The sequence below is a fragment of the Delphinus delphis genome, chromosome 10, assembly GCF_949987515.2.
Source record: "Delphinus delphis chromosome 10, mDelDel1.2, whole genome shotgun sequence".
Taxonomy (NCBI): domain Eukaryota; kingdom Metazoa; phylum Chordata; class Mammalia; order Artiodactyla; family Delphinidae; genus Delphinus; species Delphinus delphis.
Genome location: NC_082692.2, coordinates 39,373,977 through 39,398,355, shown reverse-complemented (window position 1 = coordinate 39,398,355; position 24,379 = coordinate 39,373,977). Strand labels below are relative to the sequence as shown.

Genomic DNA, 24,379 nt, shown 5'->3' with positions numbered 1-24,379 from the left:
AGTCCTTTCTGCTGAGCACAGCCCTCCCACTCTAAACAAGAATGTGACCCTCCTACCTCTGGGGACAGATTGGAGCCTGGAGTGTCTATTTACATTGCTTCTGGGTATATACAGTAGTCACAACTTTAATCCTAGAACCTCTACATTTCCTTTGGTTTTAAGTGGCCTGGTAAGATTGAGGGTGTTTTTGTTTTCATATTTTAAAAATAATCTCGCTTATTTTATAGGCAGTCCTGAATAAACAATTTTGGCCATTCTGTCTGATGAATCCAAGTGATTTTTTTTAGCCTAGATTTAAAAAAAAACATATATATATAGGCATCTCCACGGCCTTGATGCTAACAGAAGGCGCACCAGAGTGCTGTGAATAAGCTGGAGTCAGTCCTGGCTCTGCAGTTGGCCAGTGATGAGAAGGTCGGTGTGTCCACCCCCGCCGAAGCCTCTCCTGACCATCTCTTGATGACATCATGCCTCCCCCTGGACAGCTTGCTGGAAAGGGCAAGGCGGCTGGGACCTGGCCTGGGAGGGTGCCCTCCCGGCTGCTGCCCCTCCACTCTTCATCCCGGGCCTCTGGGACCCTGACTTTTCTCTTTCCTTTCCTCATTTTCACGCTTTTCTCTGCTTCTCCAGATTGCGTCATTACTGCTTTTCCTATCTTTTTACTCATCTTGCTTCTTTATTTTCATCTCTTTTTTTCCCTTTGCTTGCTCTCTCCTTTTCATCTGTGCTCTTTCCTATCTTTTTTTTTTTCTTTCCTGTCTTTTTACTTTTTTCCTCCTTTTCTCATTCGTTTTTTCCTCTTCATTCTTATTTTTACTGGTGGCATCAGGGAGGGGCTTTTCCAACAGCCAGTCATTCTCAGCCTTCTCCACCAGGAGTTTTCTATTATTTTCTTTCTTTAAAACGTTCTTGCCAGGGCTCACCCATTTTTGTATTCTACAGAATGCTTACTGCTTGTGGTGTAAGCTACCTCCCCTCCACCCCACGCCACCACCCACACTGTCTGTCCTTGGACCTTTCACAAACAGTCTGGTTCCATTTAGCTGCGTCAGGACAGGCACCATCAAGTACTATGTACGATTTTGTGGTATGTGTGAAATTGCTAGCAAGATGAGAATTTCCCTTTTCTCCTCTTTTTCATTTCATTACATTTTGCTTTGTTCACACTAGACCAAGAGCTTGAGTGACAGTGAATGTAGGTGAATATATGAGAAGAATTTGGTCTTTATTCCAGTTCATATAAATGCTGAGAATCAAGAAAGAAACATTTTCTGGGACATTCTTTATATACTTTGGTTCTGGTTTTGTATCTCTTGCTGCTTTTTTTCTAGTCATGGCATCAGTAGGATACAGACTGAGTAATTTTATATAATTTCTGGAATAGTAGTTTATCTTATGTTATTCTAAGCAATTGTTTGAGAAACAAGTAGAGGTATTTTTCATATAATTGGAAATAATGTAAAATAGAGGTATATTTTTATCATAATTATTCATTCGTTTGACTAACTTATTGAGTACCTGCTGTGTTCCAGGCACTGTTCTCAGCACTGGGGTTGAGCAGTGAACAAAACAGACAAAATCCCCTGCCTCATGGAACTGACTTTCTAGAAGGCTAGAGGGGAAAGAGCAATAAAAGGAGACAATATGTAAAATGCATAGTGTGCTAGTTGGTGAGAAGAGTGCTAATAAGAAAAATAAAGCTGAGAAGAGGGATAGAGTGCAGTGGAGGCCAGGGCTGTAGTTTTCAGTGGGGCAGCCTGGGAAGACCCCTCTGAGAAGGAGGAGAGAGAGAGCTGGGCGGGTGTGGGCGGAGCACGAGCAGAGCTACTTGGCTGCTGCTTCTGTTTGTACACAATTATTTCTCCTGTAAGAGAAATTTAAAATTCCATTCTCTCCCTCTCTCTCTCTCTCTCTCTCTCTCTATACACACACACACACACACACACACACACACACACACACACACATACTATATATACATATATATGTATAACTGAATCACTTTCTGTACACTTGAAACTAACACAACATTGTAACTTAACTATACTTCAATAAAAGAATTCCATTCTACATTTACATTATCTTAAAAATATACCTTATTACCTGTTACCTTTAACTTCCTTTTTCTTTCTCTTTAGCCACTATCGCCACCTGCTTCCTTTCTCATCTTGTTTTTTTTCCCCCTGATTTTTTTCTGTTAAGCTGCGTTGGGGACTTTTTTTTTTTTTTCTTTTTTTTTTTGCGGTACGCAGGCCTCACTGTTGTGGTCTCTCCCATTGCGGAGCACAGGCTCCGGACGCGCAGGCTCAGCGGCCATGGCTCACGGGCCTAGCCGCTCCATGGCATGTGGGATCTTCCCGGACCGGGGCACGAACCTGTGTCCCCTGCATCGGCAGGCAGACTCTCAACCACTGTGCCACCAGGGAAGCCCTGTTGGGGACTTTTAAAACATACATACATGTGTATGTACATACATATGTACACTCATACACGTATACACACACGTATATACATACATGTATTTTTAAGCTATTGAACTAGAATAAAATCTGAATTTCTAAGAATTTCTCAAACTTGATCATTGTCCTTGTCGTCATCCTGGGCCAGGATCATCAGGTGGGTTCTGACAGAGGAGTTGGGTTCTAGGTCATTGTCTTAGGAAATACATTTCCATGGGTGCATCACATGCTCAAAGCAGAAATAAAATCTAAAAACCAGGATTATAAGGCAAAAGGAAGGGAATTCAAAATGATTTAGACCAGGGCTTCCCTGGTGGCGCAGTGGTTAAGAATCTGCCTGCCAATGAAGGGGACACGGGTTCAAGCCCTGGTCCGGGAAGATCCCACATGCCAAGGAGCAGCTAAGCCCATGCACCACAGCTCTAGAGCCCACAAGCCACAGCTACGGAGCCAGCACGCCTAGATCCCATGCTCCACAACGATAGAAGCCACCGCATTAAGAAGCCTGTGCACTGCAACGAAGAGCAGCCCCCGCTCGCCACAACTAGAGAAAGCCCGCGTGCAACAAGGAAGACCCAACATGGCCAAAAATAAGTAATACATTTAAAAAAAAATGATTTAGACCGGAAAATGGCCAGGAATCTGAAAACAGGAGCTCCCGTGAGAGGAGGACAGCTGACTAGGTGTTAAGGAGTCCAGGGCAGATGAGTGCAGGTGTTGGCACCATCGTTTGGAGCACATAATGGTGCTTGCTGATGCCCTGGAAGGCATCTTGGGGCTGATGCCCTGATTAATCTTAAATGCTTCTTCTTAGGAGCCCCAAGCCCACGGGTTCCCAACAGTTAATTACAGTCAGAGTGTGAGATACTGGTGGCCTCAGACATTCTCTGACCCTGAGTGGACTTAGGGTGGCCAGTGTACAGGGAGCTTCTGAGGTGCCAGGTATGGAGATTGTGTGTGTGTGTGTGTGTGTGTGTGTGTGTGTGTATGTATGTGTACGTATGTGTAGGTTCTGTGTTATTTCAGATGGTGAACTGCTTACATCTGGTGTGTCCAGCTAGGGGTCAGTTGTGCCCAGGGACTTTGGTTGCCTAGTTAGTGAGTGTGTAGTGCATGCAGGCCTGGGTCTGGTTCAGGTTGAGATGCCAAGCATTTTGATGCCTCTGGTCTGTCCTTGCTCCTTCCCTGTAAATCTGCCCAGGTGACCCGCTGCTGGCTGCTTCAGCCCTCATCATCTCTGGCTCACGTGGAGCCCCATGAAGTATCACTAAACATGCTGGCTTCATTACATTCTCATAGGACAACTGTGTTTCTATGTTTTTTCCTCCTTGAAATGAATAGACCCCAGAGAAGTTTAGTTTGTTCAGAGATGTGCTGTGTGGTCAGAGAGGCAGCTAAGTAATTACCCGGACAGATAGTGAGGGACAGGCTTTTCATTATGTAAGACCCTAGGAAAGCAATTAATCTGGACCTCACTTGGGCTTCGTTTGGAATCCATGATCCTCAGCAACAACACAGCTCTTTTCTGGATGCCAGTGTTGTGCTCGTGCCCTCAGAGATGTGATCCTATCTCAGCTCTGTGTTTTCATGGAGCACTGCCCTCCCTGCCTAGGGTTCCTTTACTTTTATTTGTCCTGCTTTCTTCCCCATGGATGTTCCATTTTGATGCCACCAGGGGGGTAGCCAGTGGGTAAGAGGAATGCTTGTGACCTGAAGATTCTGGGCAGGGCCAAGGTGCTGAGTGCTCTTCCCCAGGCGTCCTGCTCTGTCTTGCTCATGAGCTCGAATGACCCCAGTCTCTGGCGCCACAGGGCCCACCTGTCCATAACTCAAAGCGGCCTGTTTATCTATCTGGACAGGTGGAAAACTGCGTAAGCTCACTAGGGGCCTACAAATGACAATTTGTCTGGCAATCTGTTCTTGCCTGTCCTGATTTAAACAACCAGGAAGCTGTTGTAAACTCAGTTGAAATGGTGTGTTTTGTATAAATGTTCCAGTTCCTTTCTACTTTGGAGCTAGTTATTTTCAACAGGACCTCCAAAAAACCAGGGGGCTGCCTTGTATCTGTTATGCATTTAGGCATGCCGTCCTAGGTTTTGATGCTGGGGAAATAGCTTCCCTCACTGACACTAAGAAGGCAGATGAGCCTGGAGAAGCTTATCTTCAGGGGCTGGCCAAACCTCTGTGCTGGCTTATAGGACAGGAGAGAACGCTGTGGATCTCGGGGTGTAGTGGCAGAGGAGAGCACTTCAAGGGTGAGAATAGCCAAACCCCAAGGTCTTGAGCTGTCTCTGTGCCCTTGGTGGAAATATTTGTCTCAACTGCCATATCCAACTGCAGATAGAAGTCTAGGCAAAGCCAGCTCTGGAAATGGAATTTTTATACCCGGGGATTTTTTTTTTTTTTGAGTTATAATACCTGAATATGGCTGACATTTAAAAGGTACTGAAGAATATATAATGTTTTAAGTCTCCCGCCCTCTCTGCTCCCTAGACACCCAGTTCCTATCACAAGTTTTTCAAGTATCTCTCCTACATAGTCCTTGAAATATTCTGTGCATCTGTAAGCATTTCAGACATGTTGAATATTTTTCTTTCTTTTTAAAATAAATGGTGCCATGTTATACATACTACTCAGAATCTCACTTTCTTCGTTTAATAGTATTTTTTTGAAAATCACTCTAATTCAGTATGAAGTGTTTCCTTTTCATTTTTATACTTCGTATCCGTAGTGTGGATATACTGTCATTTATCATTTCCTGTAGATGGACATTTTGGATGTTACCAAGTTTTTACTAACGTCAGCTACAGATTGGCACTCACCATTGGCACTTGCCATCTACCTCTACAAGGATTAAATCATGTGCTGCTGCAGCTGCTGACTTTCAACACCCCCTGAAAGGAGTTCAGGGTGGAGAGCAGAAATGAGGCACTCTGTGCTCTGGGAAAAACTGGCACAACAGGTCTTCAGATAGATATTTTCAGCAGCCAATTTTATGAGCCCAATTCTTTTTTTTTTTTTTTTTTTATGTTTGGCTGCTTTGGGTCTTCGTTGCTGTGCGTGGACTTTCTCTGGTTGCAGCGAGCAGGGCTACACTTCGTTGTGGTGTGTGGGCTTCTTATTGCTGTGTGGAGCATGGCTCTAGGCGTGTGGGCTTCAGTGGTTGCAGCACGCGGGCTCTAGAGCGCAGGCTCAGTAGTCGTGGTGCACGGGCTTAGTTGCTCCGCGGCATGTGGGATCTTCCCGGACCAGGGTTCAAACCCGTGTCTCCGTGCGTTGGCAGGCAGATTCTTAACCACTGCGCCACCAGGGAAGCTCTGTGAGCCCAATTCTTGTATCTCCGCATATCTAGAAAAGCACTAAAATCCTTCATGGTGATGACGAAAAGTAAACCTTCACAGGACTAGCAGAAACCTTCTGCAAAAAAATATGTGCTTGATTACATGTACTCCTCCTTCACTAAAATCACATACATACTGACCTCCCCCCCTACCTCTTTGGAGCAGTTTCTCAGAGCTATCTGAAATGCTGACTCCCGGGCTGTAGTCCTCATTTTGCCCCCATTAAAACTTAACTCGTAACTCTCACGTGCATCTTTTTTAGTCGACACTAGTGAAAAGTAATGCTGCAGTGCATATCCTTATACAAAGTTATTTTAAGATAAATTTCCAGAAGGTAAACAGGTATCTTAAAGGGCTTATGCATGTTAAATTTACTCTCATACACACAAAGAGCACCTGTTTCTCTACACCTCACCAACCTGGGGGTTGTTGGCTTTTTAATCTCTTTTTGGTTAACAGGTTGGTAATGTTATTTTAGTATAGTTTTGAAGTGGGTGTCTTTTATTAGGAGTGAGATACCATCTTTTCATATGCTTAAAAAAAAAACCTGTTTTCTGGACTGTGCTTGTTCCTTTCTTTTCTTTGAATCGATCTCTTTTCGTTTGTAGAAGCTCTTTATGTTTGAAGAAATTGACCTTTTATCTGTGGTATGAGTTTGTCTTTTGGCTTTGTTTATGGTGTTTGGAGTTTGGTTGGTTGTTTTTTTTTTTTCCAACATGCAGAAATTTAAAATTTTTATGTAAATGAATCTATCAATCTTTTCTTTAATGACTTTTTTTTCACACACACACTGTATTTTATTTTTACAAGAGATAAATAGACTGACACCAAGCATTGTAAATGGATGACCACAACAAAAGCAACAATGATTGCAATTACCAAACACGAAACACACTCATATTATGTCATAATATTAACATTCAGTCCAGTAATCCTCCACTGTAACAGCTCCTTTACTTTGCAGTGAAAATTGGTTTGTATATTTTTTGCCTCTGAGTCCTTGTGGGATTTTTTTTTTTAATTCAAACAGAAAGTCACAAAAATTATAATCATCCTTATCAGTTCACTCAGTCCCATGTAATTAATTTTTTTATCTTCATTTTTGTTAGCACTTCTATGAGTTCATCAGTTTTCCATTAGAGTTCTAAAAATGCTTATTCATTCAGTTCAGCAGTATAGTCAGTTACCAGAAACCTATACTTGTCAGAGTCTTTTCCATGAGTTCCTTGAAGATGAAACCCTTTTATAGGAACATATTTGCAAAAGCATCAGAGTACACCCAGACCTGTCTGTAAATGACAAAAGACTTAAAAATGACCACGGTTAAAGATTTGATGCAAGTTCATAATAATGCAATTGACAAGGAAATTTAGTTATTTCTGAGGTATACATTTTAAAATAATAGCTAGAATTATGACTTATAACATTATACCAGAACATATAAAATTTTTACAAATTTCATGTAATGTCTGAAACATTTATATTAGCATATTTCCATACAAATAACCCAAAGAAAGTTTAGTATTAGTTGGTTTTTTTCTTTGTTTGTTTATACTGCAGGTTCTTATTAGTCATCAGTTTTATACACATCAGTGTATACATGTCAATCCCAATCGCCCAATTCAGCACACCACCATCCCCACCCCATCGCGGTTATTCCCTCTTAGTGTCCATACGTCTGTTCTCTACATCTCTGTCTCAACTTCTGCCCTGCAAACCGGCTCATCTGTACCATTTTTCTAGGTTCCACATACATGCGTTAATATACGATATTTGTTTTTCTGACTTACTTCACTCTGTATGACAGTCTCTAGATCCGTCCATGTCTCAACAAATGACTCAGTTTTGTTCCTTTTTAGGGCTGAGTAATATTCCATTGTGTATATATACCACAACTTCTTTATCCATTCGTCTGTCGATGGGCATTTAGGTTGCTTCCATGACCTGCTATTGTAAATACTGCTGCAATGAACATTGGGGTGCATGTGTTTTTGAATTATGGTTTTCTCTGGGTATATGCCCAGTAGTGGGATTGCTGGGTCATATGGTAATTCTATTTTTAGTTTTTTAAGGAACCTCCATACTATTCTCCACAGTGGCTGTATCAATTTACATATCTACCAACAGTGCAAGAGGGTTCCCTTTTCTCCGCACCCTCTCCAGCATTTGTTGTTTGTAGATTTTCTGATGATGCCCATTCTAAACTGGTGTGAGGTGATACCTCATTGTAGTTCTGATTTGCACTTCTCTAATAATTAGTGACGTTGAGCAGCTTTTCATGTGCTTCTTGGCCATCTCTGTGTCTCCTTTGGAGAAATGTCTATATAGGTCTTCTGCCCATTTTTGGATTTTGGGTTGTTTGTTTCTTTAATATTGAGCTGCATGACCTGAATCTATATTTTGGAGATTAATCCTTTATCCGTTGATTCATTTGCAAATATTTTCTCCCATTCTGAGGGTTGTCTTTTCATCTTGCTTATGGTTTCCTTTGCTGTGCAAAAGCTTTTAAGTTTCTTTTGGTCCCATTTGTTTATTTTTGTTTTTATTTCCTTTACTCTAGGAGATGGATCAAAAAAGATCTTGCTGTGATTAATGTCAAAGAGTGTTCTTCCTATGTTTTCCTCTAAGAGTTTTATACTGTCTGGTCTTACATTTAGGTCTCAAATCCATTTTGAGTTTATTTTTGTGTACGGTGTTAGGGAGTGTTCTAATTTCATTCTTTTACATGTAGCTGTCAAGTTTTCCCAGAAACACTTATTCAAGAGACTGTTTTTTCTCCATTGTATATCTTTGCCTCTTTTGTCATAGATTAGTTGACCATAGGTGCGTGGGTTTATCTGTGGGCTTTCTATCTTGTTCCATTGATCTATGTTTCTGTTTTTGTGCCAGTACAATATTGTCTTGATTACTGTAGCTTTGTAGTATAGTCTGAAGTCAGGGAGTCTGATTCCTCCAGCTCCGTTTTTTTCCCTCAAGACTGCTTTGGCTACTCGGGGTCTTTTGTGTTTCCATACAAATTTTAAGATTTTTTTGTTCTAGTTCTATAAAAAATGCCATTGGTAATTTGATAGGGATTGCATTGAAACTGTAGATTGCTTTGGGTAGTATAGTCATTTTCACAATATTGATTCTTCCAATCCAAGAACATGGTATATCTCTCCATCTGTTGGTGTCATCTTTAATTTCTTTCATCAGTGTCTTATAGTTTTCTGCATACAGGGCTTTTGTCTCCCTAGGTAGGTTTATTCCTAGATATTTTATTCTTTTTGTTGCAGTGGTAAATGGGAGTGTTTCCTTAATTTCTTTTTCAGATTTTTCATCATTAGTGTATAGGAATGCAGGATATTTCTGTGCATTGATTTTGTATCCTGCTGCTTTACTAAGTTCATTGATTAGCTCTAGTAGTTTTCTGGTGGCATCTTTAGGATTCTCTATGTATAGTATCATGTCATCTGCAAACAGTGGCAGTTTTACTTGCTCTTTTCCAATTTGTATTTCTTTTTCTTCTCTGATTGCCGTGGCTAGGACTTCCAAAACTATGTTGAATAATAGTGGTGAGAGTGGACATCCTTGTCTTATTCCTGATCTTGGAGGAAATGCTTTCAGATTTTCACCGTTGAGAATGATGTTTGCTGTGGGTTTGTAGTGTATGGCCTTTATTATGTTGAGGTAGGTTCCCTCCATGCCCATTTTCTGGAGAGTTTTTATCATAAATGGGTGTTGAATTTTTTCAAAAGCCTTTTCTTTTGAGATGATCTATCAATAGATGATCATCTGTTGAGATGATCATATGGTTTTTATTTTTAAATGTTAATTCTTTTTTTTTTTTTTTTTGCGGTACGCGGGCCTCTCACTGTTGTGGCCTCTCCCGTTGTGGAGCACAGGCTCCGGACGTGCAGGCTCAGCGGCCATGACTCACAGGCCCAGCCCCTCCGCGGAATGTGGGATCTTCCCGGACTGGGGCACGAACCCGTGTCCCCTGCATTGGCAGGCAGACTCTCAACCACTGCGCCACCAGAGAAGCCCTTAAATGTTAATTCTTAAATGTTAATATGGTGTATCGCATTGATTGATTTGCATATATTGAAGAATCCTTGCATCCCTGTGATAAATCCCACTTGATCATGGTGTATGATCCTTTTAATGGGTTCTTGGATTCTGTTTGCTAGTATTTTGTTGAGGATTTTTGCATCTATATTCATCAGTGATATTGGTCTGTAATTTTCTTTTTTTGTAGTGTCTTTGTCTGGTTTTGGTATCAGGGTGATGGTGGCTTCATAGAATGAGTTTGGGAGTGTTCCTTCCTCTGCAGTTTTTTTGGAAGAGTTTGAGAAGGATAGATGTTAGCTCTTCTCTAAATGTTTGATAGAATTCACCCGTGAAGCCATCTGGTCCTGGACTTTTGTTTTTTGGAAGATTTTTAATCACAGTTTCAATTTCATTACTTGTGATTGTTCTGTTCATATTTTCTGCTTCTTCCTGGTTCAGTCTTGGAAGGTTATACCTTTCTAAGAATTTGTCCATTTCTTCCAGGTTGTCCATTTTATTGCCATAGAGTTGCTTGTAGTAGTCTCTTAGGATGCTTTGTATTTCTGCAGTGTCTGTTGTAACTTCTCCTTTTTCAATTCTAATTTTATTGATTTGAGTCCTCTCCCTCTTTTCCTTGATGAGTCTGGCTAATGGTTTATCAATTTTGTTTATCTTCTCAAAGAACCAGCTTTTAGTTTTATTGATCTTTGCTATTGTTTTCTTTTTTCTATTTCATTTATTTCTCCTCTGATCTTTATGATTTCTTTCCTTATGCTAACTTTGGGTTTTGTTTGTTCTTCCTTCTCTAGTTCCTTTAGGTGTAAGTTTAGATTGTTTACTTGAGATTTTTCTTGTTGTTTGAGGTAGCCTTGTATAGCTATAAACTTCCCTCTTAGAACTGCTTTTGCTGCATCCCATAGGTTTTGGATTGTCGTGTTTTCATTGTCATTTGTCTCTAGGAATTTTTTGATTTCCTTTTTGATTTCTTCAGTGATCTTGTGGTTATTTAGTAACGTATTGTTTAGCCTCCATGTGTTTGTGTTTTTTATGTATTTTTACCTGTAATTAATTTCTAATCTCATAACGTTGTGGTCGGAAAAGATGCTTGATATGATTTCAATTTTCTTAAATTTACGGAGGCTTGATTTGTGACCCAAGATGTGATCTATCCTGGAGAATGTTCCGTGCGCACTTGAGAAGAAAGTGTAATCTGCTGTTTTTGGATGGAATGTCCTATAAATATCAATTAAATCTATCTGGTCTGTTGTGTCATTTAAAACTTCTGTTTCCTTATTTATTTTCATTTTGGATGATCTGTCCATTGGTGTAAGTGAGGTGTTAAAGTCCCCCACTATTATTGTGTTACTGTCGGTTTCCTCTTTTATAGCTGTTACCAGTTGCCTTATGTATTGAGGTGCTCCTATGTTGGGTGCATATATATTTATAATTGTTATATCTTCTTCATGGATTGATCCCTTGATCATTATGTAGTGTCCTTCCTTGTCTCTTGTAACACTCTTTATTTTAAAGTCTATTTTATCTGATATGAGTATAGCTACTCCAGCTTTCCTTTTTTTCCATTTGCATGGAATATCTTTTTCCATCCCCTCACTTTCAGTCTGTACATGTCCCTAGGTCTGAAGTGGGTCTCTTGTAGACAGCATATATATGGGTCTTGTTTTTGTATCCATTCAGCAAGCCTGTGTCTTTTTGTTGGAGCATTTAATCCATTCACGTTTAAGGTAATTATCAATATGTATGTTCCTATTACCATTTCCTTAATTGTTTTGGGTTTGTTTTTGTAGGTCCTTTTCTTCTCTTGTGTTTCCCACTTAGAGAAGTTCCTTTAGCATTTGTTGTAGAGCTGCTTTGGTGGTGCTGAATTCTCTGAGCTTTTGCTTGTCTGTAAAGCTTTTGATTTCTCCATCGAATCTGAATGGTATCCTTGCCAGGTAGAGTAATCTTGGTTGTAGGTTCTTCTGTTCCATCACTTTAAGTATATCATGCCACTCCCTTCTGGTTTGTAAGTTTCTGCTGAGAAATCAGCTGTTAACCTTATGGGAGTTCCCTTGTATGTTATTTGTCATTTTTCCCTTGCTGCTTTCAATAATTTTTCTTTGTCTTTAATTTTTGCCAATTTGATTACTGTGTGTCTCGGCATTTTTCTCCTTGGGTTTATCCTGTATGTGACTCGCTGTGCTTCCCGGACTTGGGTGGCTATTTCCTTTCCCATGGTAGGGAAGTTTTCGACTATAATCTCTTCAAATATTTTCTCAGGTCTTTTCTCTCTCTCTTCTCCTTCTGGGACCCCTATAATGCGAATGTTGTTGCGTTTAATATTGTGCCAGAGGTCTCTTAGGCTGTTTTCATTTCTTTTCATTCTTTTTTCTTTGTTCTGTTCTGCAGCAGTGAATTCCACCATTCTGTCTTCCAGGTCACTTATCCATTCTTTCGCCTCAGTTATTGTGCCATTGATTCCTTCTAGTGTAGTTTTCATTTCAGTTATTGTATTGTTCATCTCTGTTTGTTTGTTCTTTAATTCTTCTAGGTCTTTGCTAAACATTTCTTGCATCTTCTCGATCTTTGTCTCCATTCTTTTTCGGAGGTCCTGGATCATCTTCACTATCAATATTCTGAATTCTTTTTCTGGAAAGTTGCCTATCTCCACTTCATTTTGTTGTTTTTCTGGGATTTTATCTTGTTCCTTCATCTGGTATATAGCCCTCTGCCTTCTCATCTTGTCTATCTTTCTGTGAATGTGGTTTTTGTTCCACAGGCTGCAGGATTGTAGTTCTTCTTGCTTCTGCTGTCTGCCCTGTGGTGGATGAGTCTATCTAAGAGGCTTGATGGGAGGGACTGGTGGTGGGTAGAGCTGACTGTTGCTCTGGTGGGCAGAGCTCAGTAAAACTTTAATCCAGTTGACTGTTGATGGGTGGGGCTGGGTTCCCTCCCTGTTGGTTGTTTGGCCTGAGGCAACCCAACACTGGAGCCTCCCCGGGGGCGCTTTGGTGGGGCTAATGACAGACTCTGGGAGGGCTAACGCCAGGGAGTACTTCCCAGAATTTCTGCTGCCAGTGTCCTTGTCCCCATGGTGAAACAGAGCCACCCCCTGCCTCTGCAGGAGACCCTCCAACACTAGCAGGTAGGTCTGGTTCTGTCTCCCCTGGGGTCACTGCTCCTTCCCCTGGGTCTTGATGCGCACAGTACTTTGTGTGTGCCCTCCAAGAGTGGAGTCTGTTTCCCCCAGTCCTGTCGAAGTCCTGCGATCAGTTCCCGCTAGTCTTCAAAGTCTGATTCTCTAGGAATTTCTCCTCCTGTTGCTGGACCCCCAGGTTGGGAAGCCTGACGTGGGGCTCAGAACCTTCACTCCAGTGGGTGGACTTCTGTGGTATAAGTGTTCACCAGTCTGTGAGTTATCCACCCACCAGTTATGGGATTTGATTTTACTGTGATTGCACCCCTCCTACCGTCTCATTGTGGCTTCTCCTTTGGATGTGGGGTATCTTTTTTGGTGAGTTCCAGTGTCTTCCTGTCGATGATTGTCCAGCAGTTGTGATTCTGGTGTTCTTGCAAGAGGGAGTAAGAGCACATCCTTCTACTCCGCCATCTTGGTTCCTTCTCCTTTAATGACTTTTTTTAAACCAGGATTTTGTGTCCTAGTTAAAAAGATCTTCCTTATTATACGAATACCAGAAAAAAAAGTGGCATTTTCTTATTTTCCTCTAGTAGTTTTATCATTTCATTTTTTACGTTTAAATCTTTGTTTCTTCTGGAATTTATTTTTATATCGGGAGTAATGCAATCCATTGACTTTTTCCCAGCTTTATTGATGTAAAATAGAATTGTAAGGTATTTAAAGTATACAACGTGATGATTTAATATACATATACGACGTGAAAGTATTCCCCACATTGCGTTAATTAGTACGTCTGTCACCTCACGTATTTACTTTTTTTTTTGGTGCGAATGTTGACATTCTACTCTATTAGCAAATTTTGATTACATAATAAACACAGTATTATCAGCTGTAGTCAGTCACTATGTTATTCGTTAGATCCTCAGACCTTATTTATCTTATCACTGAAAGTTTGTACCCTTTTACCAGCCTTCCCCTATTTCCCCTGGTTCTATGAGTTTGACTTTTTTTTAAGTTTGTACACATAAGTGATATCATGGGGTATTTCTTTTTCTCTGTCTTGGCTTATTTCACTTAGCAAAATATACTCCAGGTTCATCCATGTGGTTTCAAATGACAGGATATCCTTCTTTTTTAAGGCTGAATAACATTCCGTTGTGTGTATAATATCATAATTTATAATATAATTTTTTTTATACAGTAATAAAAGTAATACTCCACATTTTCTTTATTCATTCATCTGTCAACAGACTCTTGGGTTGTTTCCATACCTTGGCTATCATAAACAATGCTGCTGTGAACATGGGAGCACAGATATATCTCTTTGAGATAGTGATTTCATTTCCTTTGAATATAAACCCAGAAGTTGAATTGCTGGATCATGTGGTAGTTCTGTTTTTAGTTTCTTGAGGAACCTCCATATGGTTTTCCACAGTGACGGTACTGGTTTACGTTCCCACCAACAGTGTACAAGGATTCCCTCTCTCTGCACCCTCACCAACACTTTTGTCTTTTTGATAACAGCAGTTCTAACATGTGTGAGGTGATATCTCATTGTGGTTTTGATTTTGCATTTCTCTGTTGCTTAATGATGTTGAGCACCTTTTCATGTACCTGTTGGCCATTTGTATATCTTCTTTAGGAAAATGTTTGTTTAGGTCCTTTGCCCATTTTTAAATTGAGTTCCTTGGTTTTTTTTGCTATTGAGTTGAATTCATTGTATATCTTGGATATTAACCCCTTACTGGGTATGTGGTTTGCAAATATTCTCTCCCATTCCATTAGTTACCTTTTCATTTTGTTACTGGTTTCCTTTGCTGGGCAGCTTTTTAGTTTGTTTATTTTTGCTTTTGTTGCCTTTGCTTTTGGTGTCAAATCCAAAAAATCGTTGCCAAGACCAAACATCCTGTTGATTTTTATAACAGCTATTTGATCTTGCCCACTATTTGATTTAGTTTTCCAAGTGAGGACACTAAAGTCTGCAAGCTGAAATGACTTGTTTAAGATGTTGGAGTTGTTAAATGAGGGAAGCCAGTTAGAGCTTCGAAGTCTTGATGAGATTGTAGTTACCACATAGGTGAGCTGAATTTTCGTTTTGGCATTAATTAGCAATTACTTTTCAATTCCTCTTGTTTAACCCCAATTTATTGCAGTACTATTTTACTTTTCTCCCCAACTCCAGAAAGTTTTGTCTAGGTATGTGAAGGAAAGTAACTTGGAAGAGGGGACTCCTGGGAGAAAGCATGAGTTTTCCTTTTCGCTTTTAAGGTTCAAAGTATTTCCTCCCTCTATTGATGTCCCGGATGGAAGACTGTAAGGTGTTTTCTTTTGTGGCTCGCAGAGTGATAGGCGATTTCTAGCAAATTCTCAAATCAAGAAATCAGAAGGAGTCTGAGTTACCAGGTAGTCCAACTGCCTTCTGAACAAAGTCACTTCTGTGTTCCCTGAAGTGATCATCAGGCTTTTGCTTGGAAGCCCCAAGTGACCCCCTCTGCCGTCCGCCATTACTTGTATGAAATTGTGGACACTCCTTTCTTGTTTCCAGCTAAAATCTGTGACTTCCGCCCCATCAGTTCTGGTTCTACCTTTTGGACCATGCACACTGTCCTGCTTAACAGTTCTTCAGATATTTAAGGCTGCAGTTATGTCCTCCCACCCTCAAACCTTCTCATTTCTTTGCCAGCTAACCCAGCTCCTTCCCCCTCTGCTCAGATGGCTTGTTCTCATACTGCTTCTGTTCTCTGGCTGCATTGAGATCCTCAGGTCCTTCTGGAGTCATATGACATCATCACAGATTGCAATATATATTCTGATGAGGTTTTCTTGTCACATGCCACCCAGTAATGCTTCACCAAGGAGTTTGACGTGCCTCCTACTCTCCTGAAAAATTAGAGACCAATTTGTCCGTGAACTCAAGTCAAGGGACAGTGTGTGTGACCCTTTCAGAGCCCCCACTTCCCCCTGAGGGGGTCATACAGAAAGCTGCTCTGTGTAGTGACTGGGGGCTGCTTGTTGCCTTGTGAAGCTTCTTCCTGTGCTTCCTGCCTGGGAGACAGAGCTCAGCCTCTCCCCCGTTGTGCTTTTTGGCAAAATCAGCATAGGTCTCTTTACCCCATCACGGAAGAGTACCTGCTCACCACCTGACAGCGTGATCGTCTTGCCTGGTCCCTGAGGGCTTCTCAGGTAGTGTTTAGCAGCTGTAGAACCCACTATGGTCTTAATTTGTAGGTAAAGATGCTTTTTTTTTTAAATACCAATTTTCCTTTTGAAATCAATAGAAAGATGAGAAGTGGGAAAGCCTGTGTGGTATAAGTGATCCCCACACCTGGCCCTGTAAAGGATGTCTCAAGCCCTCATATGCGCTTCACTCTGAACTCTCCCTCTTCTCCCCATCCTGTGTCAGTCACCAAGGTTTCCTCCCAGAATCTCTCCCCTTCCTCTCCATTCCCACCTGCCTTCCTGGTGTCACCTCGATAGCCCCCTCCTCAGTATTCTGCTTGCCACTGGGCTTCACCTCTAGTCCGTCATACATGTGGCTGCCTTGTCACGTTCCTAAATATTTTGGGTTATCTCCCCTGACTGGAAACCTTCCCCGGTGCCCTATTGCTACAGTACAAAGTCCAAATTCCCTGGCCTGGTGGATTCATGGTTCTCCAGAGAATGACCCGATTCCAGCTTCTATACGTGGCTTTCTCTCTCGTACTCTTATTTATCTGGTTCCTGTCAATTCCTTTACCCACTCTTTTCCTCTACACTTTGGTTTATACCTTTGTCCCTGTTGGAATGGCTTTCTCCATTTCTTCTTGTTGAAATGCCGCCCTTCTTTAAAGCCTTGTTCATTCATTCATTCAACACAGTTATTGAGAGCCTACTGTGTGCTCATTGTTGTAGGTGCTGGGCATACAGAAGAGAAATAGTAAACAGAATAGACACTTACCCAGCTTTTGAGGGACTTCCGGTCAAAAGGGAAAGACATGTTAAACAAGTACAAACAAAAAAAATACATTGTGGCAAACAAAGATCAGCGCTCTTGAAGAAAAAGAAAGTGCTGTGAGAGGTGGGAGGGGCGGGGGCGGGGGACCTCAGTTTAGATCAACAGCATTAGCCTGACAAGAGTCGTGAGGACCAGGGCCCAGTCAGGGAGAGGAGGAGGGCAAGTCTCTGTCAGCCTGCAGCCTGAGATTGCAGAGGCTTTTCATTTGGCAGTCTCTCCTCAGGCACTAATTTGGCACATCGGGCATTGCTGATCTTGTCTTTTTGTGCATGGCCTGTCTCCCTAACCAGATTAGAGACGTTTCAAGGATAGTAATCACAGTTCATTTTTACAAGCCCATAGGCTTCCCAGCCCAAAAGAGACACTTAGAAATGTGGATTAAGGACCTCGGAAGGATGTCGGAGGTCCTCTGTCCTTAAAATGTTGTGGTCAGTCCAAAGGGCTGAGGTTTGGATGGCTGAGGGCCTTGCCAGGCTTGGGCATAGATAGCTTTCTTTTTCTTCAGGAGGGAGATAGAATAATTAAGTCCTTCTCCAACTCACCGTTAAATCTTGAATTTTATTTACTTTTTCATTCTCTAGTAATAAGTAGTAGCCCTTTTACACCACAAATGATGGATTCTGGAGAATATGCAGAATAATTTGCTTCACAGATGGGCACATAGAAATTTATGGATTTCAGAAGGGGTTTACTGCCAATGTTTTATGGATTTCTCACTCAATTTGATAGATTAGCCCTCCCCACCCCAATTTTTTTTAAGCCAGAAAATGTTTTGTGAAAACATTCTAATTTGAATAGGGAGTGTTGAATTTCACATTTAAATGCCAGTATAAGTTTTAAGGTAAGTCTGTTTCCTGCTTGCCCCTTCCCCCATACATAAAATAGTTAACAGTTATAAAGAATGTTGAAAATAAAAGCCCTCCTTGCAAATGTCACAGTGGGTGTTACAACTCTTTCTGCTTTCAAGTATCATATATTTAAGTCAAGGCCAGAAATAGCATTGGCCAGTTCTTGGCCCCTAATCTTTTAAATTAGATTGAAAGGAGAAAAGAACCAAACACGGTATATTTCAGTTAAAATATCAGCTCCTGCCCAGGTAGTTTCATCCGTCCCTGTAGGTCTCCAGAAGGACTTGCTGCAGTAAAGTAAATGCAGAACTTAACCAATCCTCCTCAGCTGGGTCCGTGTGTTTAAAGCCATTTACAGGCTTCACAGGCACTTATTTGATAGAGCGAAGAGTTAGCATCTCTGACATATATGGTGCTGGTGGAATTGATTTGTCGAAAAAGGAAATTTTCCAAAGCCCGTTTTTTAAAAATCAGAAGTATTGCTGCTGTTCCAGAATGAAGGTCCTTGATGAGTTTTCCCTGTTGGGTTATTAACCCAGAGGTCTGGCCGTGCTCCAGCTCAGATAATGCTGTTTCTCTGTGCTAAATTCCTCCTGAAAGTTCAATTAGATTCGGCCTTTTTTCATCCCAGGCAAACATTTAAGAACTGCCAGTATACAAGGCCAGAGCTTAGTGATGGATGCATTTGTTTCACCGCTGACAGAGATTTCAATGTCAGATCTCCCGGACCCTTGAGGATGGGAACAGAGGCTGATCTCAGGGAAGAAAGCTTCTACTGGTCCTCATGTACAGATGCAGTAACGTCTCTCGGTGCTCTGGAAGGGGTTCACCTGCCCAGATGGACCTGAGCAGGTTGGATGTTGCAGCCTGTCAGGCCCCGTTCCTGGGAGAGAGCTCTGTTGAGTGCTTTATTTGAAGTCATCACTGGTGGGAACACCCACAGTCATTCCACAAAGCAGCATTTACTGGTCTCAGCCCGGCTTGTGGAAAATGCTACATTTGGGGAGCATGGTGTACCCCTACCACGTTTGTGGCTGTGCCCTTTACTTGATTGTTTAGATAAATGCTTCCTACTTGTATTAATTAAAATACATTTGCAAGCCTTTGTATGCTTAGCATTACTCAGGCCAATATCATTGCATTATTTGCTCAATTTTATGTAACGTGGTAATTGTGTCAATATTTTCTCGGTTTTGAGCTACGAAAGGAAATGCAGCATCATAAATCCGAGGCGAGCTTGGTTAGAGGCAGTTAGCTCTCCACAGGTAAGGGCTCCATGTCTGAAGAAAGGAAGCCTGGGCTGAGAGTATGATTGACACCTGTGAAATCACAGCAGGACTAAATAGGCAAAGCACAGCCTTGTTCCTAAATCCCGACACAATGAGATGAAATGCAGATGCAGACACTTAAAGGTTGTATATTAGGACAGATCAAGGAGACAGCTCACTTTACACGGGTGATCCTAAGCCTATGGGACTCACTACCCTGTGAGTAGGTGGCACACATTGGCTTAGGAACCGTCTCGCCATGCGTAACAGGTGCAAAGGCACTGGCTGGCCTCCCTGGAGCCCTCTTCTTGGCCACACTGTCAGTGCCTGTCCAGGCGGGCTGAGACCATCCACTTTATCAGCAGGTATTTATTAGGTGCCAGCTCTGTGTCAGGCACTGTGCTAGGGGCTGAGTGCCGGGGGCACAGGTAAAAGACATTGTTGCTTGTCTCTGGGAGCTTCTGTGAAGGGAGCCTGTGGCTCCTGAATTCTGTATAAGGAGGGTTTCGGGGCAGCAGTCTAATTGAAAGTAGGGGCTAGGGGCTTGTCTTAATGATGTGCTTCAGTGTTATTGCTTGTTTTGTGTGTTCGACAAAAATAGTTTCCTGCATATGCTTTTGTTTTTACCTTATGTGAGACTAAGAAAATGTTCATTGTTTATATATAAAAGAATTGTATTTTTCTCTGGGTTGGCTTGGCGGGGATAAGTGTGCCCCTGCCCCGTGGTGCCCCTCCTAGATACTGCCATTGCTGGACTCCGTTTCTGCCTGTTTAACCTTAATGCCACGTTGTCATGTGGGTCTTAGGGCAGATGTTTGTTTTAACTGAGTTCTTTTCGCCCTCACACTTAGCCGCGTGCTGATTGGATGTTGCCAACCTGGGTTGGCCTCACTCCTCTCCTCAGTTCCACAGTTGATTTGTTGGTGATTTTGAACAAATTGTGGTCATCTCTGGGTATCAGTTTCTCTATCCGTAAAGTAGAATAAAACAAGAATGTTTCCTGCAGACTCCCCGTGGAATCTGGTAAGTCAGTGCTTTGCCTGGGACACATCAGGAGATTCGTTCAGAAGCCAGGCCTCTCAGAAATAGAGCGGTGGGCGCTTTCCTGGTGGCGCAGTGATTGAGAGTCCGCCTGCTGATGCAGGGGACACAGGTTCGTGCCCCGGTCTGGGAGAATCCCACATGCCGCGGAGCAGCTGGGCCTGTGAGCCATGGCCGCTGAGCCTGAGCGTCCGGAGCCTGTGCTCCACAACGGGAGACGCCACAACAGTGAGAGGCCCTCGTACCGCAAAAAAAAAAAAAAAAAGAGAGCGGTGGCATCAGTGGCCGCCCTTCACAGGTGGCTGCCCCGCCTCTCTACACTGGCATCCTGCTTTGCATTCAAAGCAGGAAAGCTGTTAGCGCAAGGCTCATTTAAAACCCCAGTTGAGGAGGTCATCATAGCATCCTTAATTCTAGTGAGTGGCTCTGGTTTTCCCTTCAGCAGTTGGAGTGATTAAATGTCATAATATATCAGGGGAGCACCAATTATGAACATGGATTTCACGCTGGGTGCTTTTACATTCTTTGGTTGGAATTGGACATAGTACTGACCTACCTTGGCAACACCTTTAATTGGGGTCATTCGTTGACTCAAATTGGACTGACCAGGGCTTCACCTGCCCTGTCACAGTCGGCCTGTTGGAACAGCTAGGATCCTTACCCATATTTCTCATCATGCTGCCCACACAGCCGGGCAGAATATTTTTGCTTTGAACCACAATACTGCTTTGATTCATTGTAAAATGGCAGATCTGGAAGTTTCCCTAATTATGAGTTATCTCCTTTAGAGGTGAGTAAACTGAGGCCCATAGAGGATGTGACCTACCCAGAGTCTCATGAGACCTTTGACAGTGCCCAAACCTCTGTTGCTTAGCAACATCTTTGGCACACAGGGGGCACTCCCACTGGTTGAACAAAGGAGCAAACCCAGATCTCCTGGGACTTGTTTGAGTAACAGAGTTAATTTTACCCTTTTTGGTAAAGGTACCAGCATACCAAATCTGACTTGGCTTGAGTGACTGATCTAGACGGTTAGAAGATTCCATCTGTTTTCTTGAAAGAGACTGTCAGCCTCTCATGTTGCAAACTGGAAAGTTTGACCTTTGTGTTCTCCTTCATTATGGCACTTTAAAGCAGTGGGTCTCAAAGCTTGATGACAGAGCAGCCTCGGCAGCTTCACCTGGGAAATTGCTAGAATTCAAATTCTCGGCTCCTCCCCAGGCCTACTGAATTAGACGCTCTGCGGGGAGCCCAGCAACCAAGGTTGTTAGAGACTCTGCTCTCTGGGTGATTCCATGCACGCTGAAGTTTGACAGCCTCTGCTTTAGGAGGTAAGCCTCAGGCGTGTTTTCTTCAGTTGTGAACAGACGATGCAACGGAGCACGCAGTTATGAACATACAAGAGCTAAGTGTAGGGCTGCGTAACACTGGAAACCAAATAAAATTTAATACAAGTTTTATCTGACACATTTAATATATCTGTGGTAATTATTGTGGTAGTGGTAATTAGGCAAATGAAAAGCAGTTCATATAAATGGCTATAATGAGTATTACTCAGGCAAATCAAGTTTTTAATCGTTTTTTTTCACCCCCTTATTAGCTTTCTAGTATCTGATAGTGGCCACGCGGTTGGCAGTTTCCCTCCTTAGGGTGATATACATCTTTCAGACTCCCCCAGAGATACGTTCATTCATGGTGGAAATTTGGCCCCAATTTCCCCACTGTTAGGATTCCGTGTGACCATCTATCTTAGGTTGAGTTCCCCCCAAAGCAGTATCTAGATGCAAATAGTTTATCTCGGAGGGGATCCCAGGAAGCACTCCTTGGGGAGTGAGGGAGTGAGAAAGAAAGGGAACCAGTAAAGGGTTTCTTAACGAGGGGTCGCCACTCTGGACCTGGGCTCAAACCTGCCAGGGACCTGGGGTGAAGGGAGCCAGTCAGTCTGAGTGAGAGCTGCTCCCTTAGCGGGAAGGTGGGGCAGGACATTGACTCCCCACCCCTCCAGTCCACCTGGGATCCAGGCCTAAGGGCTCTGGGGGCCCGAAAGAACCCTCGGAGAGCTGCAGGTGTTTGCACTTGGAAACTGTGGGCTTGTTGGGCTCAGAAATGATGAATGCTGACACCACCCTGTCAGTGTCCCCAGGGCTGAGACTTTCCTGGCTTTCTTGGTGGCTCCCCACCCCCACCCCCACCCCATCCCTCTTGGCACTTATCAGGACAGATAAGTGCTCCTGGGGTCCGGGTGCTCGAGGGGATGTGCTGGGCAAGTCCTCAGGGCTCTGAAAGCAGCTGCCAGGGGTGGTGGCAGCAGGAAAGGAGAGGATGCTGTGAGAATAGACCCTGGATCTCAGAGTCTGAGCCAGAAAGAGGGCAGGGGGCAGTAAATCAAAAAAACCTGGGATTGTAAATGGCTGACATTGAGTCTCTTTGCTCTGGTGGAGGAGAACAGGAAAAGCAGAGGGTTCTGGGCACTGGTAAGAGGAGAAGAAGAGAAACTTCAATTTCTTGCCAGCAAACCCTATGTGCCCTTTCCCCTTGGCCTCAAACAGCACTCCCATCCTGTCCCACTCTTGTGTTCTAGTCTCTCTGGGCTGCAGAGAACTGTCCGAAGCCAACCGGGCTGGGAAGAAAGGGGGCTGTATGCCAGGCCTCCTTTCAGGTGGGTCTGTTGACACAGTGAGTTTGCTTGCCAGGCTAGGATGGAGGACCGGAATTTTGCATTCTTACTAAGATAGTCCCCAACACAATTTTGACTGAATCACGATAAAAGGAGAAAATTAGGGACAATGAGGAGTGTCACGGCGGTGCTGATGGTATTTGGTTGCCAACTGCCTTTATTCTAAATATGTCCATCCTTTTGTTGTATTTCAGTTGTCCTTTTATAAAACAAGGGATAGTTTTCATGTTAACTTAAAAATTTTCTTTCTTCATATTCTTTGTTTTGAAATAATTATAGATTCATAGGGAGTTCAGAAAATGGTACAGAGAGGGCCTTTATTTGGTACCCATCACCCAGTTTCTGGCAATGGTATAATGCATTACATAACTCTCACATAATATCAGAGTCAGGAAATTGACGTTAGTACAATCCACAGACCCTGTTCTCATTTCACCATTTGGCAGGGGTGAGGGGGGGATTGTGATTCTATGCAGTTTTATTATGTGTAGGTTCATGTAACCATCGTCACAGTCAAGATGCAGCATTGTTCTTTCATCACAAAGATCTTCCTCATGCTTCCATTGTGTTGATTTTTAAAGTCCTTATGTGTTATGATGAAAAGGCAACCTTATAACATTCCCATCATCCCAGTTAGCGGGGGAAATGGCCCACACATTTGCTAAGTTCAGGGACCTCTGACCCATGTCCTCTCTTGAAGTGGACCAGCACAGTGTTCTGCACAGAAGCCATTTTCTGAAAAGAGATAAGAGCCCCGGAATGCAGAGAAGCTCATTTTTACCTCAGGTCTTTTTCCTTCAGGGTTCAGCCCTCTGGAGGCTTCCCTAAGGGCTGCTCCGTATTCTGCCACTTCCCCAGCTGCAAGATCAGTGGGGCGACTCAGCAGAGAGGCAAGAAGCAAGGGTCAGCCTTGTATCGCCCCTCTCGTTGCCTTGGTTAAGTTATTGAACGTCTCTGAGCCTCAGTTTCCTTATCTGCAAAACAGAGACTCAGCTGGATCATCTCTAAGGTCCCTGCTGGATGAGTCTGCGGCTTCCTACCTCACGTGGCCCCCACCTTCCTGTCCTCCATTGCCATCGACACAGCGATGAGGGCCCAAGGGCTTATTCTCACTTCTGGGAGCAAAGTATAAAAAGAAAAAAAGGAGGGTAGAGGTTTCATACTTAACAGTTTTGACTAGAGCCATCCTGTTTATTTTCAACAGTGTAGGAGCATATTTGAGATTCTGATGCATGTGTGTGCAAACACACACACACACACACACACACACACACACACACACACACACACACACACACACACACACACACACACACACAGCCTGAGCTCAAAGATACTTGAGAAAAACAAATCTCTTGTTGATCACGGTTGCCGTGAGTACTACACTCCTTCAGTCTGAACTTGTACTCTCTCTCTCTGAGTTCATCTGTCGCTCAAGTATTTGATTGTGTAAGAGGTAGAATCTTAGAAGACAAGGTTCCTGTACCTCAGTTAACAGTGGAGGTGAGAAGCCCAACCTGGGACCCCTGACCTTTGGCCTGGGACTCTCGGGGGCATCAGCAAGCCTCCTCTCCACCCTTTCTTCT

General features: G+C 42.8%; 1 protein-coding gene across 7 annotated transcripts in view; it reads left to right on the top strand.

Moving 5' to 3' along the window:
- ANKS1A (ankyrin repeat and sterile alpha motif domain containing 1A) overlaps positions 1-24,379 on the top strand; it is a 187,626-nt gene that overhangs the window by 117,664 nt on the left and 45,583 nt on the right. The gene's annotated exons all lie outside the window — the stretch shown is intronic.